This window comes from Bufo gargarizans, chromosome 8, assembly GCF_014858855.1.
Source record: "Bufo gargarizans isolate SCDJY-AF-19 chromosome 8, ASM1485885v1, whole genome shotgun sequence".
Classification (NCBI taxonomy): Eukaryota; Metazoa; Chordata; class Amphibia; order Anura; family Bufonidae; genus Bufo; species Bufo gargarizans.
Window position 1 is genome coordinate 57,013,167 of NC_058087.1, and position 18,540 is coordinate 57,031,706.

The window sequence follows — 18,540 nt, forward strand, 5'->3', positions numbered from 1 at the left end:
AATAAACACAAGGGTAACAGTGACCTTCTGGGATTATATGCCTTCTGCACAGCATGGGCCTGTTCTGTTGATCCCTGTTTTGTTTCTGCAGCGGTTTTTTGGATCAGACCTGGAAAATATAAAAATTCATATATTTTTTTTCCTCTTTTCCCCCGGACTTATGAGAATGACAGGAGGCGTTACTGGTTTGCGCTGGTGTGGAATGCTATAGCTAGGCCTGTCAGAATTGGCCGTTTTATAACAGCGCAGTCCCCAGAGTTAGTGGTTGAAGCCTTGGAGCAGCTGCCGCCTCTCCGGGAGTTATGCGGCGTGTAAGTTAATACCGCCAGCTGATTGGTGGGTTTTGTTTAGCCTGTCCAACTGTAATGCCTTCTGAGGAAACTGCAGCCTACTGGTGCAGGTTAAATATAGGAACACGTAACGCTGCTCCTTTTTAGTGCCAAGAAAATAAATAAATAACTCAATAAAAAAAAATATATATTCAAATATTAGAAAATAAGTGCAATTCTGTGGCGCACTAGTGCACACACAGTGCCCGTCTATAGGGCAGTCACCATTGTGTATGCCATGATGGCACACTGTAGCATTTAGCTCTTACTTATTATCTGCTTAGCCATATACTAAAATACTACCAGCGAGGACGTGAAGTCCAGCCAAACTATGGCTATACAGTGACCACCGGTCAGAGAAGACCTTCTCAAGCAAGACCATAGCAGTGGCTGGGTTATGGTGCTAGAGGAAGTCAACCAACCAATAATATCCTATGCAGGCAATACAAAAGTCTTCAGTATGGAAAGAGGAAAGAAAATAGCTCTTACCAGTATTATTTAATTAATTTCCTTAGCAGCAAAGCCTCCAACTCTTCCCTCCTCAGAAACGCTGGTCAAGAGCAGAGCAAATGCTCCAGCTCCTAAATTATCATGTGCCTCCGGCAGCCAATCCTGACGTGGTTTGCTCAGGTTTCAGATGCTAAATATACTTGGTGACCCTTTTGAAGACCACCTGTTCAGCAAATCCGTGGAGAGCAGGACTAGTAGTCATCTTCATTCTTAGCAAATAATAACAAGTGAGGTTGCACCCAAAGATGACATTATTTACAGATTGTTTTAATTTTTAATTTTTTTATGCCTTTAGCTTTTTAATTTTTATTTTGTTATTTACCTATTTATTTATGTATTTTTTAGGGAAAGGACAGCAAATTTCATACGCACATAGAGAAGGAATACAAAGCTCCAGTACTTAAACTGTATCGGTCTGTGTAATATTTGTGTAATTAAAAATCAAAACAGTGCATTTCTAGAATAATTTTGCTATGTTCTCAGAAGGGTATTTTCTTTTTAATATTTCCTAAGTTATCAGTTAAAACCTTGGAAAACTTTTGGCCCTTCAGATGTCAGATAAAAGACTTTGACTGTATTTGTTTTCTACTTTGCAATAAGAATAATTATCAGTATAATTTAATAATAATAATATTGTGTAAACTAAGTTGCTATGTGGATGGATTCATATTCAGTAAAATAATCAAATATAGCAAAAATTTAAACCCCCCCCAAAAAAATTATAAAAATAATCTTGTAGAAACTAATTTTCTAAGTGGATCGATTCATAATATTACTGTATATTAAGTAATAAAATTAAATATTACAAAAAATACAAATATAAAAATGATAATAAATGAACAACCAATACAATAACAATAATAGTAATAAAAAAAAACAATAGGCCCCATTCAGATGACCATACGGCCACCGTGCCCATGTTGCAGACCACAAACAGCGGGGCTGCAAAACACGCATACTAGCTGAGTGCCCTCCGTGCTGCGGTGCGGACCCATTGATTGGAATGGGTCTGTGATCTGCAACATACAGCAAAAGATAGGACATGTTCTATCTTTTGCAGTGTGGAGGCACGGATCAGAAGCCCACGGAAACACACGGAATCCCCTCTGTGGGCTTCCGGGTCTGTGCCTCTGCAATGCAAAACATAGAACATGTTTGCCGCATGTTGCAGATCACAGACCCATTCAAATCAATGGGTCCGCACCGCAGCACGGAGGGCACTCCGAGCTAGTATCCATGTTTTTTGGACCTGCTGTTTTGGATGCGCAACACGGGGACAGTGTCCATAAGTTTGTCTGAATGGGGCATAATTGTAATGTATAAATAAATATAATATATATTTTTTTAAATGAACAAAATAATAATATGCACTGCAGTATCAAAAACTGAAATCCATAGCATATAATATACAAAAATACCCGACAAGGGCTTTATGCAAATCTTATTGCTTTTTACTCCCTGCATTCCCGAGGCCATACTTTCTAATGGCTTTGGGATAGATCATCAGCATCTGATCGGCGGGGGTCCGACACCCGGGACCCCCGCCGATCAGCAGTTTGAGAAGGCAGCGGCGCTCCTAACTGTTTACCGCTGGCCCAGTGACGTCACGACTAGTATCAACTTGCCTGGGCGCGGCTAAGCTCTGTTCACTTGAATGGAGCCTATCCCCACCCAGGCCAGTTGATACTAGTCGTGACGTCACTGGGCCAGCGGTAAACAGTGAGAAGGCCGAGGCGCTGGGCGTCGGACCCCCGCCGATCAGATGCTGATGATCTATCCAGAGGAGAGATCATCAGTTTAAACAAACTGCAGAACCCCTTTAATACTGCATATATGTAGTGGGAAGCTGGAAAAATATTCCAAATGGGGTAGAAATGGAAAAAACTCCACCACAGTTTTATGGGTTTTGTTTTTACGTTCCATATGTGGTTAAAATGACCTGTTACCTTCATTCTCTGGGTCAGTAAGAGTACACAATACGATGACCATGTTTGTATAGTTTTTCTTGATTTACTATTTAAAAAGAAATGGAAATTTTGAAAAATGTTTTTAATATTTTAAAAAACTTTTTTTTACACCTATAAGTTGTATAATCAGGACATCAGACAACACACAGGATTAGCACCACTTAGCTGTAATCTACACTATATATCTCGTATCTATCTACAGAAGAAATAGTGCCGTCATAATGGCAAGTGATTGAGAGTCAGCTCCCAATCAGGTTGTCTTCTGCAGAACCGCTATTGTTTTAGGGGCTCATTATTGTGTCTGGACCGACCACAGGACCCTAAGGTGGGGCAGGCTGGCACTGCAATCTGATATCTCTGTACATCAATCTATATCTGCCTGTCTCTCCTGTAGTCAGCCCTATCATTACAGCACATCTGTTCTCTCCACACTCGTCATATAATGTGATCATCTCTCCAAATGGGTCCATCGCACTGTGAATGCTATGTGGTCAGTGAATTGGGTTACCCTGCATATGAACGATAGGAATTATTCACTGGGGACTAGTAACATTGCTAAGACATTCTGTGGTTGGTATATGGGAGACATGAGAGTCTATTTAAATTATATTCTCAAGAAAACTGTCCTATTGTCTATGTATCTCTGTGTACTGCATGACTCCAGAACTTCAAATCCTCCTCTCCTTTCTCTTCAAACTGATGTCAGCACCATACTAATTTCAGCTACATGAATTGGATATGGTTGTTGACAGTGCTCATGACATGACAGGGCCCCATCCTTATTGGACTAGGGCATCTTGGCATGACGATGCTCCATCCTTGTCGGACCAGAGTATCTTGATAGGACATGACCCCACGCTTGTTGGACCAGGGCATTTTGGCATTACATGGCCCTATCCTTGTCGGACCAGGGTATTTGCATGAAAGTGCCACATTCTTATCTGACCAGGGTATCTTGGCATGACAGTGTCCCACCCTTGTTGGATTAGGTTATCTTGGCATGGTAGGGCCCCATTTTTTATTGGTAGGATATGGTCCAATATCCAGCTGGACCAGTGTTCCTTGGCCTAACATGGTCACATCCTTATGTGACCAGGGTATCTTGACATCTTGAGGCCACAGCACTCATCCACAAATGGCTTTTGTGGGTGCACGTCCCAAGTTGATTCCTTCCACCGTAGGAATCTATATAAATCGTCCCTATTACGTTTTGAGACAGCACACCAAAGAGATAATGTTCATAAATTCATTATTTATTCATTCAAATTTCAACACCAGTGGTATATTCCAACATTTATTGCAACGTTTCGGGCCCAATTGGTGTTGAAATTTGAATGAATAAAAAGTAAATTTCAGGGTATCTTGACATGGCAAGGCCCCATTCTTTTCTGACCAGGGCACCTTGGCTTAACATGGTCCCATCCTTGTCAGACCAGGGTTTCTCGGCAGGACAGAGTCCCATCCTTATCTGATCAGGGTATCTTGGCATGACAGGGCCCCCATCTTTGTCAGACCAAGGCATCTTGGTATGACATAGCTCTATCCTTGTTGGACCAGTGTATCTTGGAATGACAGAGGCCTATCCTTATCTGACCAGGGTTATCTTGGCAAGACAGGTCCCTATCCTTATTGGATCAGGGTATCTCGGCATAACAGGGCCCCATTCTTGGGATGACATCCTTGTCAGACCAGAGTATTTTGGCAGGACATGGCCCCATCCTTGTCAGAAAAAGGTATCTTGGCCCCATTCTTGTTAGACCAGGGCATCTTGGCATGGCCCCATCCCTGTCAGACCAGGGTATCTAAGCATGACATTGCCCCTATCTTTGTCTGACCAGAATATCTTGGCATGACTGGGCCCCTGTCGTTGTTAGACCAAGATATCTTGGCATGACAGGGCCCCATCCTTGTTGGACCAGAGAATCTTGGCATGACATGGCCCCATCCTTGTCAAACCAGGGTATTTTGGCATTACAGAGTCCCATCCTTGTCGGACCAGGGTATCTTGGCATGATAGTGCCCCATCCTAGTTGCACAAGAGTATCTTGGCATGACATGACCCTATCCTTGTCACACCTGGTTATTTTGGCATTACAGAGACCCATCCATTTCGGACCAGAGTATCTTGGCCTAACATGGCTCTCTTCATGTCGAACCAGGACATCTTGGCAGAACATGGCTCCATCCTTGTCAAACCAGGGTACCTTAGGCCTTTTTGAGTAAATGATTCTGAGGGTCCACACACAGGACATTCCATTAATAAGGTCTAATAGATTATTTGTGAATCATCCCATAAGAAATAGACCCTAGTGGCAAGTGATTGGCCCCAAACTCACCTTCAAATGGGTTTGTCTTCCTCTGGAGCTTTGCGAACCATTAATGTGTCAGAGCCTTGACAAATTGGAGGTTCCTCTGGTATAATAATAGGCCAATCAGTACCTGAGCCCCATAGTTCTTGTCACTTTTATAATACTTAGAAATGGCTTGGAATTTTTAAATTTTCAAAACTTCACAGACGAGGACATCCCAAGAAAAGTAAGTGCAGACATGGCTGATTTGTAGGGCACACTGTACCCTGCATTGCAAATCAACAGCATTGGGTTTTGGGTCATACACATGTGGCAGAAATTTTACCATTGGAAAAACTAGCATCTAGCAGATTATTTAATCCACAGCATCCTCAGTCTCAGAGCAGATGTTGTCTAGATCCGCCATGACTGGACCCTAAGAGAGAAAAACTTGGGAGATTAATCAGTAATACACTGTAAAATACAAAACTTTCTGAGAAATAAATGATGGCAAATATATTAAAATGGTGCCTATGGAATAAGACATCTGGCACGAATTGCTGGACATACTAGAAAGCTTTCATTTCCTTACACTAGTTCAAAGCTTGCTTACTTAAAGGGATTATCCCATAATTGATGTAAAAAATGAAAACCGGACATCATATAGTGTACAGTATGACAATGTCTTTCTAACAAAGCTAGAACCAGTCATGTGTCTCACATGGATCAGGAGATCTCCCCAGTCATTGCTACGATATATGTGTCCTTTCTGCAGCAGCTCTCTCCCTATCAGAGTTAGAGGGCATGTCCTTTCTGCCCTGTCATATCACAGCTCAGGGGGCATGCCCGTTGTGCAGCAGCTCTCTCCGTGTAATTGTCACAGCTTCTAACAGTAGATACAGCTGGCGGCAGTGGAAGGATGGAACTGAGCATGTGCGACCATTCAAATGAATGGGAGCAGATCTTTAGTTTGCCGGCACCGCAACCTACACAGCGTATGGAGCTGTATGCTTCATACACTGTATAGTTTCTGGAGCCACTGATGCCTGAAACAGCTTATCGGTCGGGGTCCTGGGTGTAGGACACCAATGATATTGATGACCTAACCTGAGGATGTCATCAATTTCTGTAGCCTGGAGGACCACTTTAAATGGTTTTGCTAGGATATGCCACCTCTGGTACCATGTCCTATCTCCAGAACTGAAGGAGAGCATGCCACATATAGGGGGGGTTCTCTCCGTTCACTGCTATGGGAATTCTGAAAGTAGTCTAGTGAGTGCACTCAGCTGCTTTTGGAAGTTCCATAGAGGTGCACCGCGCCTCTGTATTTACTGCTATGGGACTGCCGGAAACAGCTGAACCGAGCAAGTGGCTATTTTTGGATATCCTATAGCAATGAATGGAGGGTAGCTGTGCAGTACCCCGGCGATGGGGGTATCTGCAAAGTTTGGTTTGTAATGTAATGTTTCTAATGTTATCTTATGTTTGAACTTTACACTAGCAGGTGAGGTATGATTGGCATCAGGTATCAGGCTGACCACCCTATTCCTCCCCTCTTGGTAGGAGAGGGCTGGTCCTACCTCCTGCCAGGAGAGGGGAGGATTAGCTGAGGAGTGAGGAAGCACGTGTCATTGTTCCTGCTCCAAGGGCCTGAGGGACCTGGGAACCATCCAATCTGTGAGACCACTACTCCATACTCCAGAGACTGAAAGATCCAAACACTACAGATATTCTGCCACAGCAGAGTGACTGGCAACCATAGCTATGCAGACCCTGCTGCAGGAGAGGGACTGCAACTCAGACACTCATCACCTAGATCACATCCAGACCAGATTAACTACAAATCGGATTCCAAAAAAGTTGGGACACTATACAAATCGTGAATAAAAACTGAATGCAATGATGTGGAGGTGCCAACGTCTAATATTTTATTCAGAATAGAACATAAATCACAGAACAAAAGTTTAAACTGAGAAAATGTACCATTTTAAGGGAAAAATATGTTGAATCAGAATTTCATGGTGTCAACAAATCCCAAAAAAGTTGGGACAAGGCCATTTTCACCACTGTGTGGCATCTCCCCTTTTTCTTACAACACTCAACAGACGTCTGGGGACCGAGGAGAACAGTTTCCCAAGTTTAGAAATAGGAATGCTCTCCCATTCTTGTCTAATACAGGCCTCTAACTGTTCCATCGTCTTGGGCCTTCTTTGTTGCACCTTCCTCTTTATGATGCGCCAAATGTTCTCTATAGGTGAAAGATCTGGACTGCAGACTGGCCATTTCAGTACCCGGATCCTTCTCCTACGCAGCCATGATGTTGTGATTGATGCAGAATGTGGTCTGGCATCATCTTGTTGAAAAATGCAGGGTCTTCCCTGAAAGAGATGACGTCTGGATGGGAGCAGATGTTGTTCTAGAACCTGAATATATTTTTCTGCATTGATGGTGCCTTTCCAGACATGCAAGCTGCCCATGCCACACGCACTCATGCAACCCCATACCATCAGAGATGCAGGCTTCTGAACTGAGCGTTGATAACAACTTGGGTTGTCCTTGTCCTCTTTGGTCCGGATGACATGGCTTCCCAGATTTCCAAAAAGAACTTCGAATCGTGACTCGTCTGACCACAGAACAGTCTTCCATTTTGCCACACTCCATTTTAAATGATCCCTGGCCCAGTGAAAACGCCTGAGCTTGGGGATCTTGCTTAGAAATGGCTTCTTCTTTGCACTGTAGAGTTTCAGCTGGCAACGGCGGATGGCACGGTGGATTGTGTTCACTGACAATGGTTTCTGGAAGTATTCCTGAGCCCATTCTGTGATTTCCTTTACAGTAGCATTCCTGTTTGTGGTGCAGTGTCGTTTAAGGGCCCGGAGATCACGAGCATCCAGTATGGTTTTACAGCCTTGACCCTTACGCACAGAGATTGTTCCAGATTCTCTGAATCTTCGGATGATGTTATGCACAGTTGATGATGATAGATGCAAAGTCTTTGCAATTTTTCGCTGGGTAACACCTTTCTGATATTGCTCCACTATCTTTCTGCGCAACATTGTGGGAATTGGTGATCCTCTACCCATCTTGGCTTCTGAGAGACACTGCCACTCTGAGAAGCTCTTTTTATACCCAATCATGTTGCCAATTGACCTAATTAGTGTTAATTGGTCTTCCAGCTCTTCGTTATGCTCAAATTTACTTTTTCCAGCCTCTTATTGCTACTTGTCCCAACTTTTTTGGGATTTGTTGACACCGTGAAAATTTGAATCAACGTATTTTTCCTTTAAAATGATACATTTACTCGGATTAAACGTTTGATCTGTCATCTACGTTCTATTACAAATAAAATATTGACATTTGCCACCTCCACATCATTGCATTCAGTTTTTATTCACAATTTGTTTAGTGTCCCAACTTTTTTGGAATCCGGTTTGTAATAAATGCTACATTACACAGTGGACAACCATAGCCACAAGTGCCTGCTTACAGCTGTCAGCCAAAAGTTCAGGGGAGAGACATCAGCAAGATAGCATACCAAAGGTGCCATTATCTGCTACTTTACCAACCACTATACCTCCTCATCTGGGGAGATAAATTGCACTGTGTACAAACTACGGTTGGATGTACTACAACTCCTATTTTGCACTGTCAAGAGATACATTTATTCTTCTGCTTCTAGCCTTATTCCTTAAACCACCAATTCACTGCACCGATTGCCAGGGACCAACGGCCTGGAGGGGTCCACAATGACACATCATCTCATCAGGGCCACTATCACTCCCATCCTGTGCCCTGGCTCCTCAGGAGCTCGCTCTGCTGTCCTTCACTTCGTGGGGCCCATTCTGGAGATAGGAGTGGGTCCCAGAGGTGATATGCCATCAATGCCTGAGATAGGAATACCCCTTTAAAGGGGACATGTCACCAAAAAAAACACATTTTTTTGGACAGTTAAAACCAGATAGCAACACATAGCCTTATTTCCTAATCTGTTTTTATTTTCTGATTGCAGATTTTTTTTAATTCTATTTCCAACATGATTATGGGGGCAGAAAGTATTTAGAAGGAGAGGACCTCATTGACTTCTATGGGAAAGTTTTCTATGGCATGCTCTACGACCTGTGCAGAGGTTAGGAGGGAGTAGATAAGCTTTGACAATCACCTTTTGTGAATGTTTGACTGGTCTATACACAGAGTTGCTATCTGTCATTGTAATCCCGTATGTAATGATAAGCAGATAACTGCAGTAAAGTGAACTGCACAGACCAAGAATTTACGCCTATTATTAGGCTTAGTGGCCAGTGCAAAAACTGCAGGATTTTATGTTTTTTGTTTAAATATAGATATTGAGATGGGAAATTAAAAATAACCCCCAAAATTCTTAAAAAATATGGTTAACATAAAAATGTGATTTAAATAATAGGTCATTTTCTGATGACACATTCCCTTGAAGTTTATCTCACTTAGGCCGGGATTTGCCCAGCATTGACCCTATCTTCATCAGTTCAAACACACTGACCTTCACAGAAAAACACCCATGTCCCTCCTCGGGAACAATGACGGCTGCTGCCGTCTCCCCTCCAGTGTGGATGACCATGACTGCTGAGACATTAATAGAAAGCAGATCAGGAAGGATAACACGTTGATATGTGGGGGCTAATTTAGAAATTGCTCATCCACCGCACCATGTTTTCTTGTCCAGTTTAGATCATGACCTCCCATTATAATCCTTTTTACAGCGGCGCTCAGGTTACCGACCTTCAGGAGTCCGATTTCCCTGTTTACAACACACAATCTGCATAACTGGGCGACACATCAGGTGCCGTGGCCTATACCTATGGGTCGCTATAGCCTATTGTAATATGTGATGCTGCAAACTACTCCTCGATACCCAAGATATACGGTAACTAGAGAACATGGAATACACCTTACAAGGAATAGACGTAACTGCAGATGGACAGATGTAGCAGAGCTGAGTTTGAGACATGGTGACAAAAGTGCAAATTAGTCAACATTTTTTTTCATCGACAATGCCAAACTGTTGCACAGTCCATTGAAAATTTGTAAATATCACAAAGGCTTAAAGGAGTTGTTCAGTATTTTCATATTGATGGTCATCAATATCAAATCAGCAGAGGTCTGACATCCCACACCCATGGCTGTTTGGTTGGTTCCAGAACTACACAGCTCCATGCATTGTGTAGCAGACAGCGCTGCTTACTGCAGTGCTGCTCCCACCCACTTACACCAGTTCCATCTACTCCTTCTGATATTTGTGGCCATCAGAATACTGGACAACCCCTTTAAGGTCCTGTTCACATCAGCATCATGGTTTCCTTTAAAACAAAATCCATGGCGCAGTGCTGGATCACAAGGTCTGACACCAACAGTGTCCGACAGACCCTGTGGACGTATAATGTGGGATCCGCTGGGGTTCCCCCGTGGCATTTGACATTTTCACAGGAAGAATGCGGAATGCTGCACTGTTCTTACCATCAAATATGACCGAATCTGTGATGGAGCCTCCGATGCAGATGTGAACATAGCCATGCATATCTGTTTTTAAGTGTGCAGCCAAATGCAGGGGGTGACGGGGACAAGCCTCCCTAGCGTCATCTGTGATGCTGGGGGCATTTCAGGGGTCGTATAAACCCTTTATATGAGTGTTTAGGATCTGTCAGGAGTTCAGAGATAAGGACTAGTGATGGATGAACATCAGCTGGGACGGTTCGCGAACGCGATCGCGCAAACACTATCAAATGTTTGCGAACCGTAAGTTTGCGGCGCGCCCCATTTACTTTAATGGTAGGCGAGCCTGAAAAACCTTCACCTCATATTTGCAGCCACCAAATACTTAGTAGAAGTGCACAAATAGTCCCACAACATGGACAGTGACATACTAGAGGGGGATCAATGACAAAAATTCCAACAAAAAATATGTATCAATTCTCTGAAATGTGCCCTGTTGGAGCCTAGAAATTTTTTATTTTAGGCCACAGGAGTACGGGCCTTAAAAATTAGGCATTCACATGACATAAAAGAAGTTCTGATTATGTGGCTCGAGGTACATTATGCGGTCAATGGAAAAAAATGTTACTGTAGACCACTGGACTACAGACCCCAAACATTAGGCATTCACCAGACAGAAAAGATTAAGTGATAATGTGGCTGGAGGTATATTACACGGTCAATGGATATCAATTTTACTGCAGGCCAGTACAAATACAGGTCAAATACATATGTTTAAAAGAACTAAAAATATTAAATTGGATTTAAAACATGGCTAACGAAATCCCACCTCTGGAAAAAAAAGCCCTAATGATAATAGTTGAAATTCGATAACACGTGGTCGTTACTGGTGTTGAATTCCTCCGAGGCCCCAACAATTATTCATTCATTGTACAGAAAAAAGTATGTGGCTGGAGGTAGATAACACGGTCATTGGATATCAATTTTACAGCAGGCCAGTGGACTACAGACCCCAAAAATTATGCATTCAGCAGAAAGAAAAGAACAAGTATGTGGCTGGAGGTAGATTACACGGTCATTGGATATCAATTTTACAGCAGGCCAGTGGACTACAGGCCTCAAAAATTATTCATTCACCGGACAAAAAAGAAACAAGTAAGTATGTGGCTGGAGGTAGATTGCACAGTCATTGGATATGAATTTTACTGCAGGTCAGTGGACTACAGGCCCCAAAAATTATGCATTCACCGTACAGAAAAGATCAAGTGATTATGTGGCTGGGGGTATATTAGACTGTCAATGGATATAAATTTTACTGCAGGCCAGTACAAATACAGGTCAAATACATATGTTTAAAAGAACTAAAAATATTAAATTGGATTAAAAACATGGCTACCGAAATCCCCCCTCTTGAAAACAAAACTAATGATAATAGTTGAAATTCGATAACACGTGGTCGTTACTGGTGTTGAATTCCTCCGAGGCCCCAACAATTATTCATTCATTGTACAGAAAAAAGTATGTGGCTGGAGGTAGATAACACGGTCATTGGATATCAATTTTACAGCAGGCCAGTGGACTACAGACCCCAAAAATTATGCATTCAGCAGAAAGAAAAGAACAAGTATGTGGCTGGAGGTAGATTACACGGTCATTGGATATCAATTTTACAGCCGGCCAGTGGACTACAGGCCTCAAAAATTATTCATTCACCGGACAAAAAAGAAACAAGTAAGTATGTGGCTGGAGGTAGATTGCACAGTCGGATAAAATAGAATACAGCGGCTCACCCCTATTACGTATGGATAGGTGCTCACCCTCTGGTCCTACCCTCAGGATCCACAGAAGAAAATGTAATATATATAAAATGAGGGGGCACTCACAAGAGGAAACCACTAATGGATGATTCAATAGTAATTTAATATTCTAAAAACAAACCCCTAAGATACATATAAAACATACATCAAAAAATATACCTATATATATATGTGATATACAGCGATAAAGCAATTCATAAAACAATTCCCACTGGTGGTTAATAGTATATAGCGGCCTATTCAGTGCCGTGCATATAAGTTCGTAGCACAAACTTTTTAAGAATAATGTCCCAATTTCAGTTGTGGTGTATTATCACCTTCACAGAGCTATATGCATAATTTGAGAGCCCTGGACATGGGTTGTATTCAGTTGGAAGAAATATTATTATCAGTCCGGATCGATGGCTTAGATGACCCGTATCACTGAGTAAATAGGAACTTATATTTACTCAGTGATACGGGTCATCTAAGCCATCGATCCGGACTGATAATAATATTTCTTCCAACTGAATACAACCCATGTCCAGGGCTCTCAAATTATGCATATAGCTCTGTGAAGGTGATAATACACCACAACTGAAATTGGGACATTATTCTTAAAAAGTTTGTGCTACGAACTTATATGCACGGCACTGAATAGGCCGCTATATACTATTAACCACCAGTGGGAATTGTTTTATGAATTGCTTTATCGCTGTATATCACATATATATATAGGTATATTTTTTGATGTATGTTTTATATGTATCTTAGGGGTTTGTTTTTAGAATATTAAATTACTATTGAATCATCCATTAGTGGTTTCCTCTTGTGAGTGCCCCCTCATTTTATATAGATTGCACAGTCATTGGATATGAATTTTACTGCAGGTCAGTGGACTACAGGCCCCAAAAATTATGCATTCACCGTACAGAAAAGATCAAGTGATTATGTGGCTGGGGGTATATTAGACTGTCAATGGATATAAATTTTACTGCAGGCCAGTACAAATACAGGTCAAATACATATGTTTAAAAGAACTAAAAATATTAAATTGGATTAAAAACATGGCTACCGAAATCCCCCCTCTTGAAAACAAAACTAATGATAATAGTTGAAACACGTGGTCATCACAGGTGTTAAATTCCTCAGAGGCCCAAAACATTCAACAGACAGAAAAGGCCTTTTATGCCTCATTATTTACATAAGACAAGGACCATTTTTTGTTCTTGGTCTTGTGGGACATGTGTGGGCTGGCATGAGGAAATTCAATTAAACGTGGTCGTCACAGGTGTTAAATTCCCCCGAGATCCATGCCTCATTCATTTTTAGAAATGCGAGGTAGTCCACACTGTCGTGAGCTAGGCGAGTGCGCTTATTGGTCACGATCCCCCCCTGCTGCGCTGCACATCCTTTCGGACAGGACTCTGGACAAGGAGCAAGCCAAGAGTTCCATGGCAAATTGTGCCAACTCTGGACACAGCTCATGCCTGCATACCCAGTAGTTCAGGGGTTCCTCGCTTCTCAGAGCATCCACATCGGCCGTTAACCCGAGACTGGATCCGGAGGGCGGCTGTCGATGGGTTGGCTGCAAGAATGATCTCATATCCGAAGTGACCAACACATCTTCAAACCTCCCTCTTCTTGCATGCGCTGTTGGATTGGTACCCGCAACTGTTTCTCTGTGAGTGGAAATTTCTCTGCCAGAATGCAGCATTTCGCGAAGCAAGGCCTGGAAGTGCTGCATTCTGACAGCCCTCTGTGATGCTGGTAACATGTCCGCCATTTTATGTTTGTACCGGGGGTCTAAGTACGTTGCCACCCAGTACTTGTCCTTGCCCTTTATGCTTTTTATACGGGGGTCCCTCTTCAAACACTGGAGCATGAAGGCCCCCATTTGCACTAAACTGGAAGCTGTGGAGTGGCCTGGCTCCTGCTCATCGTCCAGGATAATGTCCTCCTCGTTCTTCTCCCCCCAGCCACGGACAACACAAAGGATCCCAGAAAAGTTTAAAGCCTGCTCTTCTTGCTCCTCCACCTTCGCCCCGGCACCATCCTCCTCTGACTCCTCTTCAGACTCCTGTTGACTTGTCTCAGATGGAGTAGCCCCCCCTGGGAATTCATCCAGCATTGCGACTTCCTCATCTTCCTGTTCCTCGACGGCTTGATCAATGACACGACACAATGCACGCTCCAGAAAGAAGGTGTAAGGTACGATGTCACTGATGTCGCCCTGGATGCGACTGATCAGTTTGGTGATCTCATCAAATGGCCGCAGAAGTCTGCATGCGTCGCACATGAGCAGCAACTGGTGCGGTGAAAAAAAAAACAAGCTCCCCAGAACCTGTCCTGCCACAGAGTTCGTACAGGTAGTCATTAACTGCACGTTTCTGCTGGAGCAGTCTATCAGGCATATGCAAGGTTCCTGCGTGTCGTGCAGTCACAAATCAGACGTCTGACGGGCAGGTGGTGTCGCTGCTGAACGTCATCAAGGCGAGCCATGGTCGTGTAAGATCTTCTAAAATAGCCAGAGATTTTCCTGTATATCACACCAGTAGAAATTAGTTGTTTCAATAGCGTTTGCCCCTCTATCTAGCTGCAGTATCTCAGCAGAACCGCACACAACTGCTGCACAATACAAATGCACTATAATACCTACTATGTTAGAAAGTATATTATAAGTATATTACACCCCTCAGTAAGTCACACCTATCGATAGCACACCTATACCAGTCTTTAAAAGGACTTTTGTGGCCCTATTAGCTAGAGTTTGGTGTCCCTAACAGCCTGTCCCTGCTCCACACAGCAACCTCGCCATACACTGGCAAAACACTGAATGTAAAATGGCTGCCAGATCGGGTTTATTTATAAGGTAGGGGGTATGTCCATGTGCTGAAACGTCTCAATTGGCTGTCCTGTACCAGCTGATGGATGTGTCATGGGTCAAAGTTCTTCACAATGTAAAAGAATATGGCGCCGGCGGACATCGCCATATGTTCGAACCGCAAACGAGCAAAGTTCGCCGCGAAACAACCACCGGGCAAACCGCAAGGCCATCTCTAATAAGGACTACAAATCCAGCCAACAGAGCAGTTCTCTGGCGGATTTGGTGTCTGCAGATACACTGAGACTGAATCTGTAGAATCTGTAGAAGAAAAACTGTTGATTTTTTTTATTAAAAAGATCAACTGAAATAAAACATTTTTAGCCCAAAATGAGTGGAATGCAATCATAAAAAAGTGAGCCCAAAGATGTTCATAGTTAAATGACAGGCGCCACCTGGAACACCCCTTCTCAAAAGGAAGTCACTAGGGATGAGAGAAGCGAGCTTCAGACCCTAGATCAGAAGTCATTTCACTCAAAATTTCGGTTTAATGCTGTACGGAGATCCGTCTCTGTACAGCACCAAAAAGTATGGCCTCCGACGAGGCGAAGTAAGTTATTCCCAGTAACGGTCCGACAAGGCGACGTGAATTATTCAAAGGTACTAGTCGAAACCAAATCCAAGTTTTAAAATGGTTTTTCAGTTTAAAAATCAAATACCGAAGTTATTCACCAAAGTCTCGCGAGACTTCGGGAATAACTCACTTCGCCTCGTCGGAGGCCATGCATTTTAATGCGGATCGCCGTACAACATTAAACCGAAGTTTTGTGAGAAGCGACTTCGGATCTAGGATACTAGGCTCGCTTCACTCATCCCCAATGGTCAGAGGATCAAGTCTAGCTCCTGAGACCCCCTGGTGTTCGGCTGTAGTATTACACCTCCGTACAAATGAATGTCTCTCAATGAATTACTCTCCTCCAGTGGTTCCCAGTGGTTAAGACCTTATTCACATGTGTCATCAGTGCAAAAATGGTCATTGCTTTCCGTGAAGGGTCCATTTTTGAAACTTGACGAATGAGGATAACACATGGCAATAAGCTTTTATAGGGACCTCTCATTTATGATGTCCATATGTCCCAACAAGACATATGGACAGGAGTTATCTTTTTGAGACAGACCCTTTAAGGGGGTTGTCCGAGTTTTTGATATTGATGGCTTATCCCCAGGATAGATTGGTGGGGGGCTGACTCCCGGCAGCCCCACCGATTAGCTGTTTGAAGAGGCTGCAGCCTCTTCCTAGGCCAGTGACATCATAATTATCAGTCACATGACATGGCTGTTTTACTAAATAACTTGCATTCTCCATTTAATGATAATTCTGGAGCATCTAGTCTTATGACACTATTATTCCTACTAGAAGGTTATGAATGAATTACAGGCAGTTATCAATGAAGGTCCAGATGGGTGTCACCCATTTAACCGCCTCCGGACCGCCTAACGCAGATGTGCGGTCCGGAGGCGGCAGCGCTGCGCACAACGACGCATATACGCGTCATCTCGCGAGACGCGAGATGACGCACTATGCGGCCCGCGCATGCGCAGTTCGCGCCGGCATTTCGTCAGGGACCATTTCGTCATCAGCTTGCCAGCCAATGATCGCGGCTGGCAAGCTGATGATTTTCAAAAAAGCCAATCAGAGTGCCAGATAGCAGATCATATTAGTAAATATGATCTGATATATGGCTGCCTGCTCCTCTGCTGGTTCTTTTCGTCGGTTGGATCCAGCAGAGGAGCAGGCTTCACAGTGAGTACACCAACACTACACTTTAGCCCCAGATCACCCCCCTGAACCCCAATTAACCCTTTGATCACCCATTTGTCAATCACTAGTGAAAGGAAAAAAGTGATCAGTGTAAACTGTCACTTTTTTTTTTCACTGGTATTGACCGTTAGGTTTTAGGTATAGTTTAGGCCCCTTGGTTAGGTAGTTAGCGATCAGTTAGCACCCAGCCCACCGCACCGCAGTCCGTTATTCGCTGATTAGCGTATCGCTAATCATCATTTGTACTTTTATAGTATCTGGAAGTGATCAAAACTGATCACGGTCAGATCTATAATAGTACTAGTGTCACTTTAGTTCGCCCTCCACCCAAAACGCAGTGTTTGCCCGATCAGGCCTGATCGGTCGCCCACACGTGCGTTCGCCCACACCCGCCCCACCGCAGTGACAAAAAAAAATTTTTTTTTTGATCGCTGCACATTCACTTTACACGCACTGCGGCGATAAAAAAATCATTTTTGATATTTTTTATCAACCGCAGCGGCCTCCGGTACTTCGCTAGCCTCCCCTTTGTAAGACAGGCTTGCTTTTTTTTTCTTGGGTAGTACCCCTAAATTTAGTTGCCCACATGTCTAACAGGGGGTATTCCTCTGAAGAGGCCTACAGGCTTCTGACCCAGTCAGATGAGGAGTGGGAACCCTCATCTGATGAATCCAGCGGGTCAGAATACGAACCTGTAGAAAGCAGTGGCTCTCTGACCCAAAGTTTGGACGAGGAGGCTGAGGTCCCTGATACCACCAGGCGTACCCGGCCCCGTGTCGCTAGACCACAGGTTGCGCAGGATCCGCTTCAAGAGCAGCAGAGTGGGGCTGGTGCTGTCGGATTACGTGGTGAGGCATACACCAGCAGCCCAGCCCTCCCTGGACCTAGTACCAGCACTGCCGTACAACCTGGTGAAGTAGCGAGCACCAGAAGGGCAGTTGAAGCTGGTACGGTGGCACGTGCAGTAGTGACCCCGTCGCAGCCACCGCAAAGACGTGCCCGTAGAGCCCCTAGAATCCCAGAGGTGCTGGCAAACCCTGATTGGCAGTCCCCAACTTCAGCCGCACCTGTAGTTTTCCCTTTCACTGCCCAGTCTGGAGTTCGGGTTGAGACAGCTTAGATCGGTTCGGCCCTGGGATTTTTTGAGCTGTTCTTGACTGCAGAGCTTTTAGACATAGTTGTGGCCGAAACAAACAGATATGCCACACAATTTATCACCGCTAACCCGGGAAGCTTTTATGCCCAGCCTGGTGGAAACCAGTCCAAGTTTCCGAAATTAAAACTTTTCTGGGCCTCCTCCTCAACATGGGCCTGACAAAAAAGCATGAATTGCGGTCATATTGGTCCACGAACCCGATTCATCACATGCCCATGTTCTCTGCTGCTATGTCCAGGGCACGTTTTGAGGCCATCCTGCGTTTCCTGCACTTTAGTGACAACACCGCCTCCCGTCCCAGGGGCCACCCTGCTTTTGACCGGCTCCACAAAATTCGACCCCTCATAGACCATTTCAACCAGAAATTTGCAGATATTTATAC

The 18,540-nt window shown here is 43.8% G+C and overlaps 1 protein-coding gene across 8 annotated transcripts in view; it reads right to left on the bottom strand.

The window, feature by feature from the left end:
- Nucleotides 1-927, bottom strand: part of NEB (nebulin) — a 173,556-nt gene extending 172,629 nt beyond the window's left edge. For 6 of the 8 annotated variants that reach the window (XM_044303563.1, XM_044303568.1, XM_044303566.1 and 3 more), the window contains exons 1-2: nucleotides 819-927; nucleotides 25-109 (exon numbers count right to left, since the gene is read on the bottom strand). The gene's annotated coding sequence lies outside the window, so the exon portion shown is untranslated. The remainder of the gene's footprint in view (nucleotides 1-24; nucleotides 110-818) is intronic. The other 2 variants (XM_044303569.1, XM_044303567.1) reach the window with 1 other exon arrangement.
- Between the last annotated feature and the right edge of the window lie 17,613 nt (nucleotides 928-18,540).